Here is a 21,201-nt window from a genome sequence, read left to right as displayed (position 1 = left end):
TGTTATATTTTGGACTCTGATGTTGGTATGCAACTTCATTCATTCCATCAGCTCGGCAGCATCTGTGAGGAGAGGGGAATGGTTGATATTTTGACCAAAGGTGGTTTTTACCTTTTGTGAATTGGTTGATATCTTATACAGTGCCCTCCATAATGTTTGGGACAAAGACTCATTTATTTATTTGCCTCAGTACTCCACAATTTGAGATTTGTAATAGAAAAAAATCACATGTGGTTAAAGTGCACATTGTCAGATTTTATTAAAGTGTGTTTTTATACATTTTGGTTTCACCATGTAGAAATTACAGCTGTGTTAATACATAACCAAGGCATCATGATGGTTGGGACACATTCCTCACAGGTGTTTGTAATTGCTCAGGTGTGTTTAACTGCCTCCTTAATAATGCAGGTTGAGAGAGCTCTCGGCACCTAGTCTTTCCTCCAGTCTTTCCATCACCCTTAGAAACTTATATTGTTGTTTATTAACATGGGGACCAAAGTTGTGCCAATGAAAGTCAAAAAAGCCATTATGAAACTGAGAAACAAGAATACAACTATTGGAGACATCAGCCATACCTTAGGCTTACCAAAATCAACTGTTTGGGACATCATTAAGAAGAAAGAGAGCACTGGTGAGCTTACTAGTCGCAAAGGGATTGGCAGGCCAAGGAAAACCTCCATAGATGATGACCGAAGAATTCTCCCTATAATAAAGGAAAATCCTCTAACACCTGTTCAACAGATCAGAAACACTCTTCAGTCGGGTGTGGATTTGTCAATGACCGCTGTCCGCAGAAGACAACATGAACATAAATACAGAGGCTACACTGTAAGATGCAAACCACTGGTTAGTCGCAAAAATAGGATGGCCAGGTTACAGTTTACCAAGAAGTACTTAAAAGAGCAAACACAGTTCTGGAAAAAAGGTCTTGTGGACAGATGAGACGAACATTAACATATCAGAGTGATGGCAAGAGCAAAGTATGGAGGAGAGAAGGACCTACGCAAGCTCCAACGCATATCACCTCATCTGTGAAACATGGTGGTGGGGGTGTTATGGCCTGGGCATGTATGGCTGCTGAAAGTACTGGCTCGCTTATCTTCATTGATGATACAACTGCTGATGGTAGTAGCATAATGAATTCTGAAGTATATAAACACATCCTATCTGCCAGAGTTCAAATAAATGCCTCAAAACATATTGGCCGGCAGTTCATTCTGCAGCAAGCCAATGATCCCAAACAGACTGCTAAAGCAACAAAGGATTTTTTCAAAACTAAAATACAGTAAATTCTTGAGTGGCCAAGTCAATCACCCAATTGAGCATGCCTTTTATATGCTGAAGAGAAAACTGAAGGGGACTAGCCCCTAAAAGAAGCATAAGCTAAAGATGGCTGCAATACAGGCCTGGCAGAGCATCACCAACGAAGACACCCAGCAACTCGTGATGTCCATGAATCGCAGACGTCAAGCAGTCATTGCATGCAAAGGTTATGCAACAAAATACTAAACATGACTACTTTCATTTGCATGACATTGCTGTGTCCCAAACATTATTGTGCCCTGAAATGTGGGGACTATGTATAAACACTGCTGTAATTTCTACAAGGTGAAACCAAAATGTATAAAAATGGCCCTTGTGAATATGCACTTTAAATACATGAGATTTTCTATTACAAATCTCAAATTGTGGCGTACAGAAGCAAATAAATAAATGCTGGGTCTTTGTCCCAAACACAGGTTGGTTTTTGGTTGGTACATTTTCTTGTATCTTGTCTATAATTGTTTATATTGTATTTGTTGGGCTTATTTCATGGAGTACTAAAATATCCCTCAACTATTAGGCAATGCAATTATAAGGTTGGGAAATTGCCATTTAAATATTTAGGAATAACTTTAGTGCCAGCTGAATTGCTTTAATGATTAGCTCCGTAGTTAATTTAATTACTTCCCAATAAATATGCCTTCTCTTTATTTATTGTAAAGAAACCTTGTACTAGATTTCATTCCTCCCAGTGGAACATATGGCAGGATTGTTCATTAGGCTGTGAATTTCCGACTGAGGTTTTATTGCTGTATTGCATTGTGTAGTTGGAGATGTGAAACAACTGGTTACTGGTGTTTTCAATTCTGTTTTTAATTTGACAAATGGGTTTTTTGATACAACTTTGAGCTTATTCTAGGTAGGAAAATGGATAATAGATGCGAGGAAACAGACTTGCAGGGTATAGGATACATAGGAGGGGAATGTCTAATTGGATTGCTCTGCAGAGAGGTGTCATAGAATTGGTGAGCTGAATGGCCCTCTGTATCATTACAACTCTGAATATGTAAAAGCGACAACTATAATTTTAACAGTGTGCATTAAAACTCCAGGAGGTGTGAGTTTAGAGGTTGTGCTCGGAGATTATTCTGCTTTCTGTTGCAATTGCAGTGTGAAGTGTTCAGATTCCATGTGAATCCACATGTCCTTGCAATCACAGGATTAGGTGTAGGTTGTTGCATGGATACAGGATTAAAAGACAGTTGCGAAGATGTGTAGGCATTGAATCATTTTGCTGTAATGATGAATTAATCCATGCTAATTGTAAACATTGGAGTGCCATCGGAATATTGTAATAGCAATTGTTTGGATGCGTCTATTGTTCTCTTAAATTATCAGGCCTTTTGTTGGAAATACGTGATTTGTGTGAAATAATTCTATGCTGTACTTTATAATGAAGAACATTTCATAAAATATATTGAGGTGCTGGTTAGAAAAAAGGAAGCATGGGTCAGGTACAGGGTGCTATGGAATATCCCTGAGGAGCATAGGGGCCATGGGAAGGCAAAAATGGAGCATGCAATAGCTTTGGCAAAGAGATAAAGGAGAATCCCAAAGTATTATTAGTTTATTAAAGAAAGAAGAGTAAAGAGGGAAAGAATAGTCCCTCAAAGACCAAATTGACCATCTATGTGTGGAGCTGCAGGCAATGATGCCTCATGTTTTTATGGTGAGTTGATGTCTGATAAATTTGAGTTTTTCAAAGTAACCAAGAAGATCTGAGACCCAGGACGCAGACTTGGTCTATATGGACTTCAGCAAGGACATTGATAAGATTCCACATGATAGGCTGCTCTAAAAGGTTTGATTGCATGGAATCTAGAAATAACTAACAAAATGAATACTCGAGTGGCTTGGTGGCAGAAAGCAGAAGGCGATAGCAGAAAGTTGATTTTGATGAGTATAGAAATTGGAATGATAGATAGATAGACAGATAGCCTTTATTGCAGTTGTATAAATCCTTGAGACTGTGCTTGAAGTGTGTTCTTCAGTTTTGGTCACCCTGCTCTAGGAATGATGCCATTCAGCTAGAAAGAGTACAGAAACAATTTATGACGATATTGCCAGGACTAATGTTATAGGGAGAAGTTGGGCAAGCTAGGACTTTAACCCTGGAGTATAGATAACTAGTATGATCTGACAGGGGTGTAACATTGTGAGAGGCGTAGAAAGGGTATCAAGAACTAGAGGTTGTGGGTTTAAGGGGAAAGATAGGAACCCGAGGGCAAAATATTCACAGAGATGGTATGCACATTATATTAGTTGCTAGAGGAAGTGATTGAGATGGGTATATTTGGATATGGATAGGAAAAGTTTAGAGCTATGGTCAATTGTAAGCAAAAGGAACTAAGTTGGCTCCTTGGTCGGCATGGTTAAATTAGTCTGTAGGTTTGTTTCCAAGCTGTATGACTAATACATTTACATAACATGTTGCACACTTGGTTGGTTTATACTACTTGACTTCATTTGAATTATCTGGGATTGTATATACAGTAGATGGCATGGAAAAATGTGTGTTTTTTTTTAAATCATACACAGGCTTTTGTTTAAAGTTTAACAGAGCCAGAAGGTGTCAGTGTAGTCTGATATAAAATAATGTGGTGTTGACAAATGCAAGGTTTGTGCTATTCTGAAAGTGGTCACCTGAAGTGTGCCAACTTCTACAGGTAGTTCTTCATTCCATTTTCAAGTGATCCATCACTTGTAAGCTTCCAGTGTTGGCAAGTGTATATGGATTATTCATTTGGATCTGTATTTTAGTGAGTCTTAAGGGTGATTATGATCTGCAAACCCAGATGTATGATTTAGTGCTACAACATGGAGTTTTTCTTTTCTAAAAAATGTTACTTTGGTGCATTGCCTGTTACAGTTCACTTACAAACTTCCTGTAGCATCATTTGGGGGTAGCAGTGACAATGCCAATGCCAAAAGATGGAGGAAAATCTCTTCCAGAATGGAGGTCATTGAAATTTGTCACATTGGGCATATGTCTGATTCACATTGCAAGTTAATGACATTTGTACTGAGTATACAATTTGTGAAAATGCATGATAAAATATATTTGGTTTATCCATCTTGTTTTAGCTTCTCTTCCAGAAACTGGTTTTGGTTCACATTTAGCTGCAAAAAAGTTTCACCAAAAAATGAATAGGTCCCCTAAATATAAACATGGTTATCTTCGTGAAGATCCAAAGAACTATAGGGGGGGGGGGGGGGGAGGTATGAATGTTTTTACTGAGAAGATCATGAAAGTTAATAAATTGAGAGATGAGTTGTAAAACATTAAACCATATAAGAATGGCCAAAAAGGAGATATTGGTGGTTTTAATGTGCAGCAAGGTGGATAAATATACAGGGCCTGATTAAGTACGACGTTGAACCTTGTGGGTAGCGAGGGAAGAAATTGCAGAGGCCATTGCAGAGATATTTGTGTCATCTTTAGCCACAGATGAGGTTCCAGAAAACTGGAGAGTAGCTAATGCACTTATTTTATGCACTATGGACATGTCTTTATGGAGTTTAGGAAAGCCTCTGCGGTCCAGCCTGGTCTGCTAGTCTGGATCAGTGAGATCACATGGATTCTAAAGTGAGCTTGCCAATATGATTCAGAATTGACTTGCAAGGAGGAGTTGTGGAAGGTTGTCTTTCTGGTTGGAGGCCTGTGATCAGTGGAGTGTCGTAGGGGTCAGCACTGGGCCCACTGTTGTTATCTAATTAACAATTTGGAATACAATCGACTGTTAGTACACTTGCAAATGACTCCCAAATTGATAGTATAGCTGACAGAGAAAGAAGATCTAAGTTTACAGCAGGATCTAGATCAATTGGAAAGATGGGCATGCAAACTAGGGCAGGCCTTGCACAGTAAATGGTAGAGCTTTGTATTATAGAAGGGAGAGATCTAGGAGTACTGGTGCATGGTTCCCTGAAAGTGGCAAGTCAGATGGACAGGGTGGTGAAGAAGGTGGAAGAAGGACAAACTGCAGGTGTCTCTTCAAATGTTAAGGGAGTGTTGGCGTCATTATCAGAAAACTGTGAAAGATGCTAAAAGAAACCATTTCTCGGATATTATCCTGTCAAACTGTCACAAGCCTCGTGCTTTGTTTAACATCATTGACACTGTTCTTAATGCCCCGCAGACGATCTGTATGGAGGCGTCCCTTGCTGTGTGTGAAAACTTCATTCACTTTGCTTCTATTCGAGCTCTAATTCCACCATCTGCTTATGACCCCTCAATCTCTGTCCCCTGCTCGGCTGTATTTGACCAGTTTAAGCCTGTGACTCTTTCCTTTTTACAAGAGATTGTTGGTCATTTGAAGCCCTCAGGTTCTCCAAACGATGCTGTCCCTCCTCGACTATTTAAAGAGGTTTTCCCCACTGTAGGACCATCTGTTATTGCAGTCATTAATAGCAGTCCTCAGGTGTTGTCCCTGAAAATTTTAAACATGCTGTAGTACAACCCCAAATTAAAAAACCTGCTCTTGACCCTGCAGTTCTTGGTAATTTCAGGCCTATCTCCAAACTGCCCTTTCTATCAAAAATCCTGGAGAAGATCGTGCACAGTCAATTAATGGCTTTTCTGGAAGAACATAATATTTTAGAAGTTTTCCAATCCGGTTTTAAATCCCTGCACAGCACTGAATCAGCCCCTTTAAGAGTGTTTAATGATATTTTTTTAGCTACTGACCGTGGTGACTGTGTTACCCTTGTGCTTTTAGATTTGACTGCTGCTTTTGACACAGTGGATCATGAAATATTGATCTCACATTTGAAGCAGTGGGTGGGTATCGGGGGCATAGCACTGGACTGGTTCAGGTCGTACCTGGCTGATCGAACTTTCTGTGTCGGCCTTGGGGACTCTGTATCCTCCTCTGCTCCTCTCTCGTGTGGGGTCCCACAGGGCTCAGTTCTTGGCCCTCTCCTCTTTTCTCTCTATTTGCTCCCACTTGGTTCCATACTTAGGAAACATGGAATTTCATTCCACTTTTATGCAGACGACAGTCAGATTTATGTGCCTCTTAAAAAGAAGGATGAACACTCTGTTGGACTGTTACTTGAGTGTCTCAACGACATAAAGGCCTGGATGGCTCTGAACTTTTTAAAATTTAATGATAAAAAGACGGAAGTAATGGTTTTTGGTGGCACCACTGGGGCCCCCCCTGTAGATCTGGGCTCCCTGGCCCAGTATATTAAACCAAGCATCACAAACCTAGGGGTTAAAGTGGACCCTGAGCTAAAACGTGACAGTCAGATCAAGGCTGTTGTTAAATCATGTTTTTTTCCATTAGAGGCAGCTGGCCAAAATAAAGCCAATTCTGTCAAGGCAGCACTTTGAGACGGTAATCCACGCCTTTGTTACCACTCGGCTGGATTACTGCAATGCACTGTATGTGGGGGTTAGTGGGTCCTCCATCGCCCGTCTCCAGATGGTACAGAATGCAGCTGTACCTCTTTTAACTGGCACATGTAAATATGATCACATTTCGCATATTTTAGCCTCACTTCACTGGTTGCCTATTCGGTTTAGGATCCATTTTAAAATTCTTTTATTTGCTTTTAAATCCCTAAATGGTCTTGCCCCACCCTACCTATCTGAGCTTCTACATCCTTATACACCCGCCCGCTCTCTCAGGTCAGATAATCAGCTGCTCCTGAGTGGCCCTAAAACTAAGCGGAAGCTCAGAGGGGACCGTGCCTTTGCTGTGTCGGCACCAAAATTATGGAACGATCTGTGTCTCCATATTAAACAGGCCTCTTCACTATCTGTTTTTAAGTCACTTCTAAAACCATCTCTTCTCCGTGGCCTTTGATACACAGTAAGAGGTCGACTTTATTTAGTTGATTTAATTTCTTTTTTGATTGCTTTATTGCGTGGTTATTATTTTTACTCATGTTTTATGTCTTTTAATTTATTGTTGTATTTTTGCACTTTATGTGAGCTGTTATGTTATGTTCTGTTATGTTGTCTGTTTATGATGTCTTGTTTATTCCACTGTACAGCACTTTGTTCAACATTGGTTGTCTTAAAGTGCTTAACAAATAAAGTGGATTTGATTGGAAGGTGTTTCGCATGCTTGCCTTCATTGGGAAGGCTATTGCTACAACATGATATATTGTGATGCAGTTGTACAAATCATTAGTGAGAACACATTTGGAGTATTGTGTGGAGTTCTGGTTGCTGGCTACAGGAAGGTTGGGAAGGGTGCAGAAAAGATTTGCCAGGATGTTACCTGAGGTCTTGAGGTATAGGGAGAAGCTGGATAGACTGGAGCTCTTTTCTTTCAGCGTAGGAGGCAGAGGGGTGACTTTGAAGTATCCAAGATTTTGAAGGACATGGATAAGGTGAGCATCAATTTTTTTTCGGGGTGGACGATTCTAAAACTAGAGTGCGTAGACTTGAGGTGGAAGAAGAGAGATTTAAGAGGTAACTTGAACAACCTTTTCACTCGGTAAGGTAGACTGTATATGAAGTGAGCTGCCAGAGGAAACCATAGGAGCAGATACAATGATGACGTTCAAAAACCATTTGGATCGATTCATGGATAGGATGGGTTTGGAGGGATATGTGCCAAATTCAGGCAAATGAGACTAGCCTATTTGTCAACTTTAGACAAGGTGGGCTATTTACATGCTGTTTTGCTCTTTGACTGACTAATTATCCTGGCATCCATTGTGTGTGAAAGCAATGATAAAGATAGATGAGAACAACATCATGGAAACTTTCTGCAGAATATTTTTTTAAATAATCAATGTCATATCGCTAGGACATTCCTTTATATTGTGTAAAAAGTACTTAATGATATTTTCATTTTTCCTTTAAGTATTTAAAATTCAATTCACTGTAGATTGGTTGTACAGTATGGATTTGTGCTACTGTCATGAAAATATTGATATTTAATGGTACTGAATAGTGGTGAAGGCTTTCTTGCATCAGATGAATCAGTCTGTGTTCCAGTATGTACTGTTTGTCATATACATGAGCTTTTGTAGCTTCACAATTTGAACATAATGTACAGTTCAATAGAATACTTCAGAATAAAGTGTTTTATAAACTTTCAGTGAAGAAAGAAACTGTAGAAAGTGCCTGGTTGCTTTTAAATTTTGCTGAGTTAGATTAGTTTGTCACAAAAGGGTTTTAAGGGCTTAATTTAAGTTTGGATTAGTAGAACCTTGTAAAGAAGGTGAGTTTGTTTGGCGTACTAGACAAATGGTGCTTACTGAAACTATCATGTTATTCATTTTTGGGCTAATTAGCGATTCTCAGCCCATGTGATATTTTAATTTTAGAAGTTTGTATACCTTGGTAGATATTTCACTGAAATGAGAAATATTTTAGGATATTTTACCCTATAATAAGCAAAATCCATCTTTAAAAGGGCACAACGGAGAGTGATCCATATACACGTTGATAGATGCAACTACCACCACAAATATATTGAGAACAGCACGTCTAAACTACACACACACACACACACGCACACACACACACACACACCACCCCCCCCCAAAAAAAAAATTGGACCATCTTACTCGCAATTGTCTTGTGATGTTTTTGTTATCAAGTTTCGTTCAGATTGATGTTATATTTTACAAGTTATTCACATTTTCAACTTTACAAAATCCCACTTTGAGAAAAATGCACTGGCAGTTACAGCTATAACATCACAATGGGATTGTACCCTTGCCCGCTACAATGTTGCAAACCCAGGACACTGAGTCCTGGCAGCCCTAGCAAGTGCAACGGGTCCCACTAGGCTAGTCTACTATATAATTTGCATTCCGCAGTTTGAGAGACTACTTGGCGAAATGCGATTTAATGGATCCAATGGGAAATATTGAATGAACTTTTGTGAGAGACCCATCCGGACATATCTGTGATAGCTTGTCAGCAATTGCTTCTATAAGTCAGCACTATGATGCTGCTTATTGAATGAAGCATGGGCAAATGGAGACAGCACAGATCTGATGAAGCACCATTGGATTGTTGGAATGGTGCTGTCCAGTCATGCTTATAACCTAAATGAGATTATTCAAACTCTGGAGAGTGAAGGGAAATAAAAAACCCCCACAGATATTGAAAATCTGAAATAAAAGTGGAATTTGCTGGAAGCATCGGGTCAGGCTACATCAGCTCCGAAGTCTTAGATCTGAAAATTTCTCTGCTGATGCCTGAACCACTGAGTGCTTCCAGCATTTTGCAGTTTTTTATTTCAAAGACCAGAGAAAACCAGCTAGTCCAAGAGAGTCAAGTGTGGTTTATTGTCATCTGTCCCGAAATGAGCAATGAAATTCATTGAATATAGTCTAATTAAATCTGTTATATAACTTCTGGACACCTTCAGAAATTTTTCATTGCAATTTCTTGGATAAGTTATCTATTTGGTGTTTGGACAAGGTGGCCATCTTTTATTGTCTCCATGCTTGGATAACTGGAGGTTAAAGTACTGTGCAAGAGATCACACTTTTGAATGGGTAATGTTGATAAAAAACAATCCAGGCATTCCTCATTACTAATGTTCCTTGTTTTTAAAAAGCCTCTTTAAAAGAGAGACGGCTTAACATTTCTTTGAACCTACACTTCCCTCCATAATGTTTGGGACAAAGACCCATCATTTATTTATTTGCCTCGGTACTCCACAATTTGAGTTTTGTAATCGAAAAAAATCACATGTGGTTAAAGTGCACATTGTTAGATTTCAATAAAGGTCATTTTTATACATTTTTGTTTCACCATGTAGAAATGACAGCAGTGTTTATACATAGCTCGCCACGTGTAACTCTTACTGGGCAATTATGGAAATTATTGCCATTGATGAAAATCGCAAACTATTTGTCTATCACAACGATTTGAATTTATAAATGTAAATATCATGACAACATTAAAAGGGTTTCTGGAAGAAAATTATAATATAAATTAAAGCAGATTAATCAATTTGAAATGTTTGCATGTCAGCCGTATTGAGCACAGAGCATTACATTGGGAAACTTTTCCACATAGTTAATATCTATGAACTGCTGTTTTAGATTTCAGCAAGCTTAGAGGGAAGTTGTGGGAAGAAGTACAGCAAATAGTGTTGTTACTGGTCATATTCATAACCAGTATAGGTTCAATGAAATGTTAAGCTTTGCATTTAAGAAGCTTTTTGTTTTAATAAGGAATGTTAAGAATACAAGGAGGAATGCTTGAAATGAATGTGTCACGTTATCCGCTTGAGATCATTGAGTATTGTATAGTTTTGTGGCAGAAGATTTCAAAATAAATTCCTGTGCTTTGAAGATTTGCCAGAGCACTAGCTCTTGTGGAGAGGAAATGTTTTGTTTTTTCGAAGCGCTCTGATTATTCCATTTGTTATTCACTGTTATCATGCAAAAGCTTTAAGAAGGACTGGGAAATCAATATGTTTAAAGAACTGAACAAAGCTGGAAAGTTTGAAATTGCCCTTGCTTCGGATCCAATGTGTTTAACCCATTTCCCTATCAGATCTTATGTATAGGGTTCATAGCCTCGCCAACAGTCTCAAAGGTTCCTTATTAGTCACATACACCAATTGGTGTAGTGAAATGCAGATTGCCATTGCAGCACATAAAAAAGAATACAACACAATAATAATAAAGACATTTAAACATAAAAAACATCCCCCCCACAATGGTTCCCACTGTGAGGGAAGGCACAAAGTCCAGTCCCCATCCCCATGTCCAACCATAGTCGGGCCTATTGAGGCCTCCGCAGTCGCCATTACGGAGGCCCGATGTTCCAGGCCCTTCTCGCCGGATGATGGTGCTCCGGCGTCGGGCGAATCCTCACAGCGGCATGGGAAAGTTGTAAAGGCCGCTTCCTTGCCAGCTTCCGAAGCCGACAGGCCGCGCTGGATGGAGCTCCACCACTGCTGATCTCGGCGAGAGATCCCAGGCTCTGGGTGTTAAATTCAGCGCCGCCGCCAGCGGCTGGCCGCTCCGCAGCTCCGCAATGTTTTTTATTGGCGGTCCTAGCATATGGCGACCCGTATCCAGCACGGCGACCCGGGCAAGGCATCGCCCCCTCCGCGATGGCGCTCCAGCGCTGTGCCGCCACCGAAGCCGAGGTTCTGGCCAGTCTTTCTGGTTGGAGGTCTGTGATCAGTGGAGTGTCGTAGGGGTCAGCACTGGGCCCACTGTTGTTATCTAATTAACACTTTGGAATACAATCGACTGTTAGTACACTTGCAAATGACACCCAAATTGATAGTATAGCTGACAGAGAAAGAAGATCTAAGTTTACAGCAGGATCTAGATCAATTGGAAAGATGGGCATGCAAACTAGGGCAGGCCTTGCACAGTAAATGGTAGAGCCTTGTATTATAGAAGGGAGAGATCTAGGAGTACTGGTGCATGGTTCCCTGAAAGTGGCAAGTCAGATGGACAGGGTGGTGAAGAAGGTGGAAGAAGGACAAACTGCAGGTGTCTCTTCAAATGTTAAGGGAGTGTTGGCGTCATTATCAGAAAACTGTGAAAGATGCTAAAAGAAACCATTTCTTGGATATTATCCTGTCAAACTGTCACAAGCCTCGTGTTTTGTTTAACACCATTGACACTGTTCTTAATGCCCCGCAGACGATCTGTATGGAGGCGTCCCCTGCTGTGTGTGAAAACTTCATTCACTTTTTTATTGATAAGGTCACTTCTATTCGAGCTCTAATTCCACCATCTGCTTATGACCCCTCAATCTCTGTCCCCTGCTCGGCTGTATTTGACCAGTTTAAGCCTGTGACTCTTTCCTTTTTTTACAAGAGATTGTTGGTCATTTGAAGCCCTCAGGTTCTCCAAACGATGCTGTCCCTCCTCGACTATTTAAAGAGGTTTTCCCCACTGTAGGACCATCTGTTATTGCAGTCATTAATAGCAGTCTGTCCTCAGGTGTTGTCCCTGAAAATTTTAAACATGCTGTAGTACAACCCCTGATTAAAAAACCTGCTCTTGACCCTGCAGTTCTTGGTAATTTCAGGCCTATCTCCAAACTGCCCTTTCTATCAAAAATCGTGGAGAAGATCGTGCACAGTCAATTAATGGCCTTTCTGGAAGAACATAATATTTTAGAAGTTTTCCAATCCGGTTTTAAATCCCTGCACAGCACTGAATCAGCCCCTTTAAGAGTGTTTAATGATATTTTTTTAGCTACTGACCGTGGTGACTGTGTTACCCTTGTGCTTTTAGATTTGACTGCTGGTTTTGACACAGTGGATCATGAAATATTGATCTCACATTTGAAGCAGTGGGTGGGTATCAGGGGCATAGCACTGGAGTGGTTCAGGTCGTACCTGGCTGATCGAACTTTCTGTGTCAGCCTTGGGGACTCTGTATCCTCCTCTGCTCCTCTCTCGTGTGGGGTCCCACAGGGCTCAGTTATTGGCCCTCTCCTCTTTTCTCTCTATTTGCTCCCACTTGGTTCCATACTTAGGAAACATGGAATTTCATTCCACTTTTATGCAGACGACAGTCAGATTTATGTGCCTCTTAAAAAGGATGAACACTCTGTCGGACTGTTACTTGAGTGTCTCAACAACATAAAGGCCTGGATGGCTCTGAACGTTTTAAAATTTAATGATAAAAAGACGGATGTAATGGTTTTTGGTGGCACCACTGGGGCCACCCCTGTAGATCTGGGCTCCCTGGCCCAGTATATTAAACCAAACATCACAAACCTAGGGGTTAAAGTGGACCCTGAGCTAAAATTTGACAGTCAGATCAAGGCTGTTGTTAAATCATGTTTTTTCCATTTGAGGCAGCTGGCCAAAATAAAGCCAATTCTGTCAAGGCAGCACTTTGAGACGGTAATCCACGCCTTTGTTACCACTCGGCTGGATTACTGCAATGCACTGTATGTGGGGGTTAGTGGGTCCTCCATCGCCCGTCTCCAGATGGTACAGAATGCAGCTGTACCTCTTTTAACTGGCACATGTAAATATGATCACATTTCGCATATTTTAGCCTCACTTCACTGGTTGCCTATTCGGTTTAGGATCCATTTTAAAATTCTTTTATTTGCTTTTAAATCCCTAAATGGTCTTGCCCCGCCCTACCTATCTGAGCTTCTACATCCTTATACACCTGCCCGCTCTCTCAGGTCAGATAAACAGCTGCTCCCGAGTGGCCCTAAAACTAAGCGGAAGCTCAGAGGGGACCGTGCCTTTGCTGTGTCGGCACCAAAATTATGGAACGATCTGTGTCTCCATATTAAACAGGCCTCTTCACTATCTGTTTTTAAGTCACTTCTAAAACCATCTCTTCTTCGTGGCCTTTGATAACACAGTAAGAGGTCGACTTTATTTAGTTGATTTAATTTCTTTTTTGATTGCTTTATTGCGTGGTTATTATTTTTACTCATGTTTTATGTCTTTTAATTTATTGTTGTATTTTTGCACTTTATGTGAGCTGTTATGTTATGTTCTGTTATGTTGTCTGTTTATGATGTCTTGTTTATTCCACTGTACAGCACTTTGTTCAACATTGGTTGTCTTAAAGTGCTTAACAAATAAAGTGGATTGGATTGGAAGGTGTTTCGCATGCTTGCCTTCATTGGGAAGGCTATTGCTACAACATGATATATTGTGATGCAGTTGTACAAATCATTAGTGAGAACACATTTGGAGTATTGTGTGGAGTTCTGGTTGCCGGCTACAGGAAGGTTGGGAAGGGTTCAGAAAAGATTTGCCAGGATGTTACCTGAGGTCTTGAGGTATAGGGAGAAGCTGGATAGACTGGAGCTCTTTTCTTTCAGCGTAGGAGGCAGAGGGGTGACTTTGAAGTATCCAAGATTATGAGGGACACGGATAAGGTGAGCATCAATTTTTTCCCGGGGTGGACGATTCTAAAACTAGAGTGCGTAGACTTGAGGTGGAAGAAGAGAGATTTAAGAGGTAACTTGAACAACCTTTTCACTCGGTAAGGTAGACTGTATATGAAGTGAGCTGCCAGAGGAAACCATAGGAGCAGATACAATGATGACTTACAAAAACCATTTGGATAGATTCATGGATAGGATGGATTTGGAGGGATATGTGCCAAATTCAGGCAAATGAGACTAGCCTATTTGTCAACTTTAGACAAGGTGGGCTATTTACATGCTGTTTTGCTCTTTGACTGACTAATTATCCTGGCATCCATTGTGTGTGAAAGCAATGATAAAGATAGATGAGAACAACATCATGGAAACTTTCTGCAGAATATTTTTTTAAATAATCAATGTCATATCACTAGGTCATTCCTTTATATTGTGTAAAAACTACTTAATGATATTTTCATTTTTCCTTTAAGTATTTAAAATTCAATTCACTGTAGATTGGTTGTACAGTATGGATTTGTGCTACTGTCATGAAAATATTGATATTAAATGGTACTGAATAGTGGTGAAGGCTTTCTTGCGTCAGATGAATCGGTCTGTGTTCCAGTATGTACTGTTTGTCATATACATGAGCTTTTGTAGCTTCACAATTTGAACATAATGTACAGTTCAATAGAATACTTCAGAATAAAGTGTTTTATAAACTTTCAGTGAAGAAAGAAACTGTAGAAAGTGCCTGGTTGCTTTTAAATTTTGCTGAGTTAGATTAGTTTGTCACAAAAGGGTTTTAAGGGCTTAATTTAAGTTTGGATTAGTAGAACCTTGTAAAGAAGGTGAGTTTGTTTGGCGTACTAGACAAATGGTGCTTACTGAAACTATCATGTTATTCATTTTTGGGCTAATTAGCGATTCTCAGCCCATGTGATATTTTAATTTTAGAAGTTTGTATACCTTGGTAGATATTTCACTGAAATGAGAAATATTTTAGGATATTTTACCCTATAATAAGCAAAATCCATCTTTAAAAGGGCACAACGGAGAGTGATCCATATACACGTTGATAGATGCAACTACCACCACAAATATATTGAGAACAGCACGTCTAAACTACACACACACACACACACACACACACACACACACACACACACACACACACACACACACACACACCCCCCCCCCCCCCCCCCCCAAAAAAAAAATGGACCATCTTACTCGCAATTGTCTTGTGATGTTTTTGTTATCAAGTTTCGTTCAGATTGATGTTATATTTTACAAGTTATTCACATTTTCAACTTTACAAAATCCCACTTTGAGAAAAATGCACTGGCAGTTACAGCTATAACATCACAATGGGATTGTACCCTTGCCCGCTACAATGTTGCAAACCCAGGACACTGAGTCCTGGCAGCCCTAGCAAGTGCAACGGGTCCCACTAGGCTAGTCTACTATATAATTTGCATTCCGCAGTTTGAGAGACTACTTGGCGAAATGCGATTTAATGGATCCAATGGGAAATATTGAATGAACTTTTGTGAGAGACCCATCCGGACATATCTGTGATAGCTTGTCAGCAATTGCTTCTATAAGTCAGCACTATGATGCTGCTTATTGAATGAAGCATGGGCAAATGGAGACAGCACAGATCTGATGAAGCACCATTGGATTGTTGGAATGGTGCTGTCCAGTCATGCTTATAACCTAAATGAGATTATTCAAACTCTGGAGAGTGAAGGGAAATAAAAAACCCCCACAGATATTGAAAATCTGAAATAAAAGTGGAATTTGCTGGAAGCATCGGGTCAGGCTACATCAGCTCCGAAGTCTTAGATCTGAAAATTTCTCTGCTGATGCCTGAACCACTGAGTGCTTCCAGCATTTTGCAGTTTTTTATTTCAAAGACCAGAGAAAACCAGCTAGTCCAAGAGAGTCAAGTGTGGTTTATTGTCATCTGTCCCGAAATGAGCAATGAAATTCATTGAATATAGTCTAATTAAATCTGTTATATAACTTCTGGACACCTTCAGAAATTTTTCATTGCAATTTCTTGGATAAGTTATCTATTTGGTGTTTGGACAAGGTGGCCATCTTTTATTGTCTCCATGCTTGGATAACTGGAGGTTAAAGTACTGTGCAAGAGATCACACTTTTGAATGGGTAATGTTGATAAAAAACAATCCAGGCATTCCTCATTACTAATGTTCCTTGTTTTTAAAAAGCCTCTTTAAAAGAGAGACGGCTTAACATTTCTTTGAACCTACACTTCCCTCCATAATGTTTGGGACAAAGACCCATCATTTATTTATTTGCCTCGGTACTCCACAATTTGAGTTTTGTAATCGAAAAAAATCACATGTGGTTAAAGTGCACATTGTTAGATTTCAATAAAGGTCATTTTTATACATTTTTGTTTCACCATGTAGAAATGACAGCAGTGTTTATACATAGCTCGCCACGTGTAACTCTTACTGGGCAATTATGGAAATTATTGCCATTAATGAAAATCGCAAACTATTTGTCTATCACAAAGATTTGAATTTATAAATGTAAATATCATGACAACATTAAAAGGGTTTCTGGAAGAATATTATAGTAAAAATTAAAGCAGATTAATCAATTTGAAATGTGTGCATGTCAGCCGTATTGAGCACTGTGCATTACATTGGGACACTTTTCCACATAGTTAATATCTATGAACTGCTGTTTTAGATTTCAGCAAGCTTAGAGGGAAGTTGTGGGAAGAAGTACAGCAAATAGTGTTGTTACTGGTCATATTCATAACCAGTATAGGTTCAATGAAATGTTAAGCTTTGCATTTAAGAAGCTTTTTGTTTTAATAAGGAATGTTAAGAATACAAGGAGGAATGCTTGAAATGAATGTGTCACGTTATCCGCTTGAGATCATTGAGTATTGTATAGTTTTGTGGCAGAAGATTTCAAAATAAATTCCTGTGCTTTGAAGATTTGCCAGAGCACTAGCTCTTGTGGAGAGGAAATGTTTTGTTTTTTCGAAGCGCTCTGATTATTCCATTTGTTATTCACTGTTATCATGCAAAAGCTTTAAGAAGGACTGGGAAATCAATATGTTTAAAGAACTGAACAAAGCTGGAAAGTTTGAAATTGCCCTTGCTTCGGATCCAATGTGTTTAACCCATTTCCCTATCAGACCTTATGTATAGGGTTCATAGCCTCGCCAACAGTCTCAAAGGTTCCTTATTAGTCACATACACCAATTGGTGTAGTGAAATGCAGATTGCCATTGCAGCACATAAAAAAGAATACAACACAATAATAATAAAGACATTTAAACATAAAAAACATCCCCCCCACAATGGTTCCCACTGTGAGGGAAGGCACAAAGTCCAGTCCCCATCCCCATGTCCAACCATAGTCGGGCCTATTGAGGCCTCCGCAGTCGCCATTACGGAGGCCCGATGTTCCAGGCCCTTCTCGCCGGATGATGGTGCTCCAGCGTCGGGCGAATCCTCACAGCGGCATGGGAAAGTTGTAAAGGCCGCTTCCTTGCCAGCTTCCGAAGCCGACAGGCCGCGCTGGATGGAGCTCCACCACTGCTGATCTCGGCGAGAGATCCCAGGCTCTGGGTGTTAAATTCAGCGCCGCCGCCAGCGGCTGGCCGCTCCGCAGCTCCGCAATGTTTTTTATTGGCGGTCCTAGCATATGGCGACCCGTATCCAGCACGGCGACCCGGGCAAGGCATCGCCCCCTCCGCGATGGCGCTCCAGCGCTGTGCCGCCACCGAAGCCGAGGTTCTGGCCAGTCCCCTCAGTAAACGTCGCTCCAGGCCTGCTGGTAGGCCGCGAGGACGGGTCGAAGGTGCTGCTCGTAGGAAAGCTGCCTCTCCGACCAGGTAGGGACCCTCAAAAGCAGTCCCCCCCCCCCCCCCCCACATAAAAAAAAAAAAGACTAGAGCTCCAAAAATAAGACACTCAACTCACTAAAAATAAAAAAAAGATGTGAAAAAACAGACAGCTGCAGGCTGGGCATCCTTACCCATACAGGACGCTGCCTGCCCTTTCCTTCTTTGCGTTTTAATTGTATCTGTTTAATGTATGTTTTTAGCTTGTTTTATGTGGGGTTGGGGGAAACCTTTTCTCATTGCTTACCTCGACGGAGATGCGATTTTTTAAATTTTTTTTATTTTTATTTTATTTTTATTTTATTTCTTTCCCCCTCTTTTTCCCCCTCCCCTTTTTTCCTTTTTTTTTTCTCTTCTCTTTTTTTCCATATCGTATCTCCGTCAGCACTGCGGCCTAACATCGAGAAGTTGCCCTCCTTTGCTGGAGATCCATTTTGAGCTCCACCGCGGTTGCCTGCGGACTTAACATCACGGAGCCCACGGTCTCTGGTCAGAGACCAACTTCGGGATCTCCAAGCCGCGGGAGTTTCGACCATCCCGACGAGCGGGCTTCGACCGCCCCGACGGCGGTAGAATAAAGAGGAAGAAGATTGGACTTTTTTTTCCCTTCCGTCGCAGTGAGGAACATGGGGAATCCGCTGTGGTGGATGTTTATGTTAACGTTTATGTAGTGTGTCTTGTTGCTTTTTTGTATTGTAATTTGCATATCACTGTATCATAATTGGCACATGTGACCTGTGAAACTTTAGTTATTAAAACGTGTCTAATTTTGGCACATTCCAAGTCGGCAATGAGAACAGACCTGTTTTTGGCAACTGTTGCTTTAGGTTCTGAAACTGGTAATTGCATTGGTATGCATATTTTTCAGTTTCCTTATGGGTATTTTCTGATTATATTAAAATGCTATACAATCTCACAGTTACTGATTTTGCTATTGGCAGAAGAAACATCTTTCCTTTTGAAATCAGGATGTCTTTTTGTAGACTGTTTTGGGAATAGTTGCTGATTTACATGAACTGTTAAATCGGTGAGCAGAAAGATTCATGTCACTGATTTCCCTGCATAGTAAATGCTCAAAATCTCAGCTGATGCAATGAACTGCCTACAACACTTCCCTATAGCTGTATATTTAATGGATCTGACAAACAACTGGATCATTCTGGAGAGTAGCAAATGCAATGGATTATTGCTCATATTCCAATTGGAATCTAGGGCAGAATACAATATATTTAAGGCAGTACAGGTGCACAACCTTTTATCCGGTGTTCCGGAAACCGAAAACCTCCGAAAACCGGCCATTTTTTCCAGGATGTCATCGGCACAACAAAGTTCGCGTTTGGCGCCAAACTTGACCCGAAACGACCCACGGTCAACCCAGGTCTGTACTACTGTAGCGGCTGCCTCCTCCCCGGAGACCGGGGAGACACTTAAACATCTGTAAATCATTGCTTAAATGTTAGTCAGTTAGTTTGGAGGGCTTTTATGTGAAGGGGGGGGTTGAAGGGGTAAACTTTAATTCTTAGTCCCCTACCTGGTCGGAGAGACGGGGAGCGGTCAATGCCTTACCGGGTCGCCGTGCAGTAAGCTCCGCAGCGCTGTGGCCGCCAGCGGGCGGCGCCGGTTGTAGCTCCGATCCCGGCAACTCTACCCCTGGCTGCGAGACGCTCCAAATCCACTGCCGCCCGCGGCCGGACGTCCCCCACCCGGACAATGCCTTACCGGGTCGCCGTGCAGTAAGCTCCGCAGCGCTGGGATACCAGCGGGGAGCGGGCAATGCCTTACCGGGTCGCTGTGCGGTAAGCTCCAGGGCGCGGAGGCCGCCTTCTCCCAACATTCGCGGAGCTGGGGCCGCGGGCGGCGCTGGATTTGGAGCACCTCGCAGCCAGGGGTAGAGTTGCCGGGGTCGGAGCTACAACCGGCGCCGCACGCGGCCGGACGGAGCCCCCAGCTCCGCGATGTTGGGAGTCGCCGACCAGGTAGGGGACTAAGAATTAAAGTTTCCCCCTTCACCCACCCACCACCACCCACCACCACCACATAAAATCCCTCCAAACTAACTGACTAACATTTATGCAATGATTTACAATGATTCCCCGGTCTCCGGGGAGGAGGCAGTCGCTCCAGACTTTTCAAGCCGCCCGCGCTACCTACCTAATCTACGCTAAAAATCTTCCATTCGGAAATCCGAAAATGTCCGAAATCCGACAAGTGTCTGGTCCCAAGGCTTTCGGATAAAAGGTTGTGCACCTGTATTACTAAATTTTAACATACCTTAGGACTACTGCAGCAAATATTTTTGTCTATGTAAACAATCGGGTAGATAAACTAGCACAGGAACTAAGCAGCATATTTTGCATTCCTTGCATTCTATCTTCCTTGTTATCTTTCTTTCCTCTTCATTAATTAGTATTTTCCTCAGTTCTAACAAATATAAAAACTCTGCTACCTAGTGTTCACAAGGATTCGAAGTTGTGTTTTTCCTCAAATACTAAGTATAACCAGCCTGCCTTTTTACCCATTGAGCCTAATCATGCTAGATTTGGCTTGTCGCTCATTATACCACCTGTCCACACAAACAGACTTTTGTATTCTGTGTTCAGTAAAGCCACAGTGGAGAGTTGGCCTCTAGGTATAGTTCCCTGACGCACTGTCAGGTGGCAACACTAGGTACAGGGCCTTCCCTTTGTGTCAAATTCAGGATATTTGGAGATATTAAAAATATATTAAAATTGCTGTAATTAAAGATCAAGTCACACTAAGAATTGATTTAAAATGTTAAAATACAATGAGGATCTCCATCCAAATGGTAGGGTTTTCATTCCAAAGACCGGTTTGTCTATTTTGGATCCGAGTAATTTCCCTGGTGTAAAGCTGATGAATCCCACCACTGACTCCATTGATTTAAGATGGAGCGGTTGAATGCTGGTGGTTCCCACAGGAAGCATGATTTGAACCATTCATTCATTATTCTGAATGTGCTGAAACACTCTAATTCTCTGACCTGCACTTCCTATCTGTGCCTTCCCAGTGAGGATACCGATTGCTAAATTGACCGTTGCACTTGGAATTAGATTAATTGTTTCACTCAAGATTGGCAAATATACAATGTTGGCAATAAAGAAAAATGAAAATGAGACGGGGAAAAAGGTATGAAATCGCTGTGATTGAATGGTGGCGCACACTC

The 21,201-nt window shown here is 41.2% G+C and overlaps 1 protein-coding gene across 1 annotated transcript in view; it reads left to right on the top strand.

Annotated features, from left to right (window-relative positions):
* Positions 1-21,201, top strand: part of cacul1 (CDK2 associated cullin domain 1) — an 85,189-nt gene that overhangs the window by 12,902 nt on the left and 51,086 nt on the right. The window lies entirely within an intron of this gene.

This window comes from Leucoraja erinacea, chromosome 15 (assembly GCF_028641065.1).
Source record: "Leucoraja erinacea ecotype New England chromosome 15, Leri_hhj_1, whole genome shotgun sequence".
Lineage (NCBI taxonomy): Eukaryota > Metazoa > Chordata > Chondrichthyes > Rajiformes > Rajidae > Leucoraja > Leucoraja erinaceus.
Note: the sequence above shows the minus strand (reverse complement) of the source record. Positions and strands in the feature narration are given on the sequence as shown.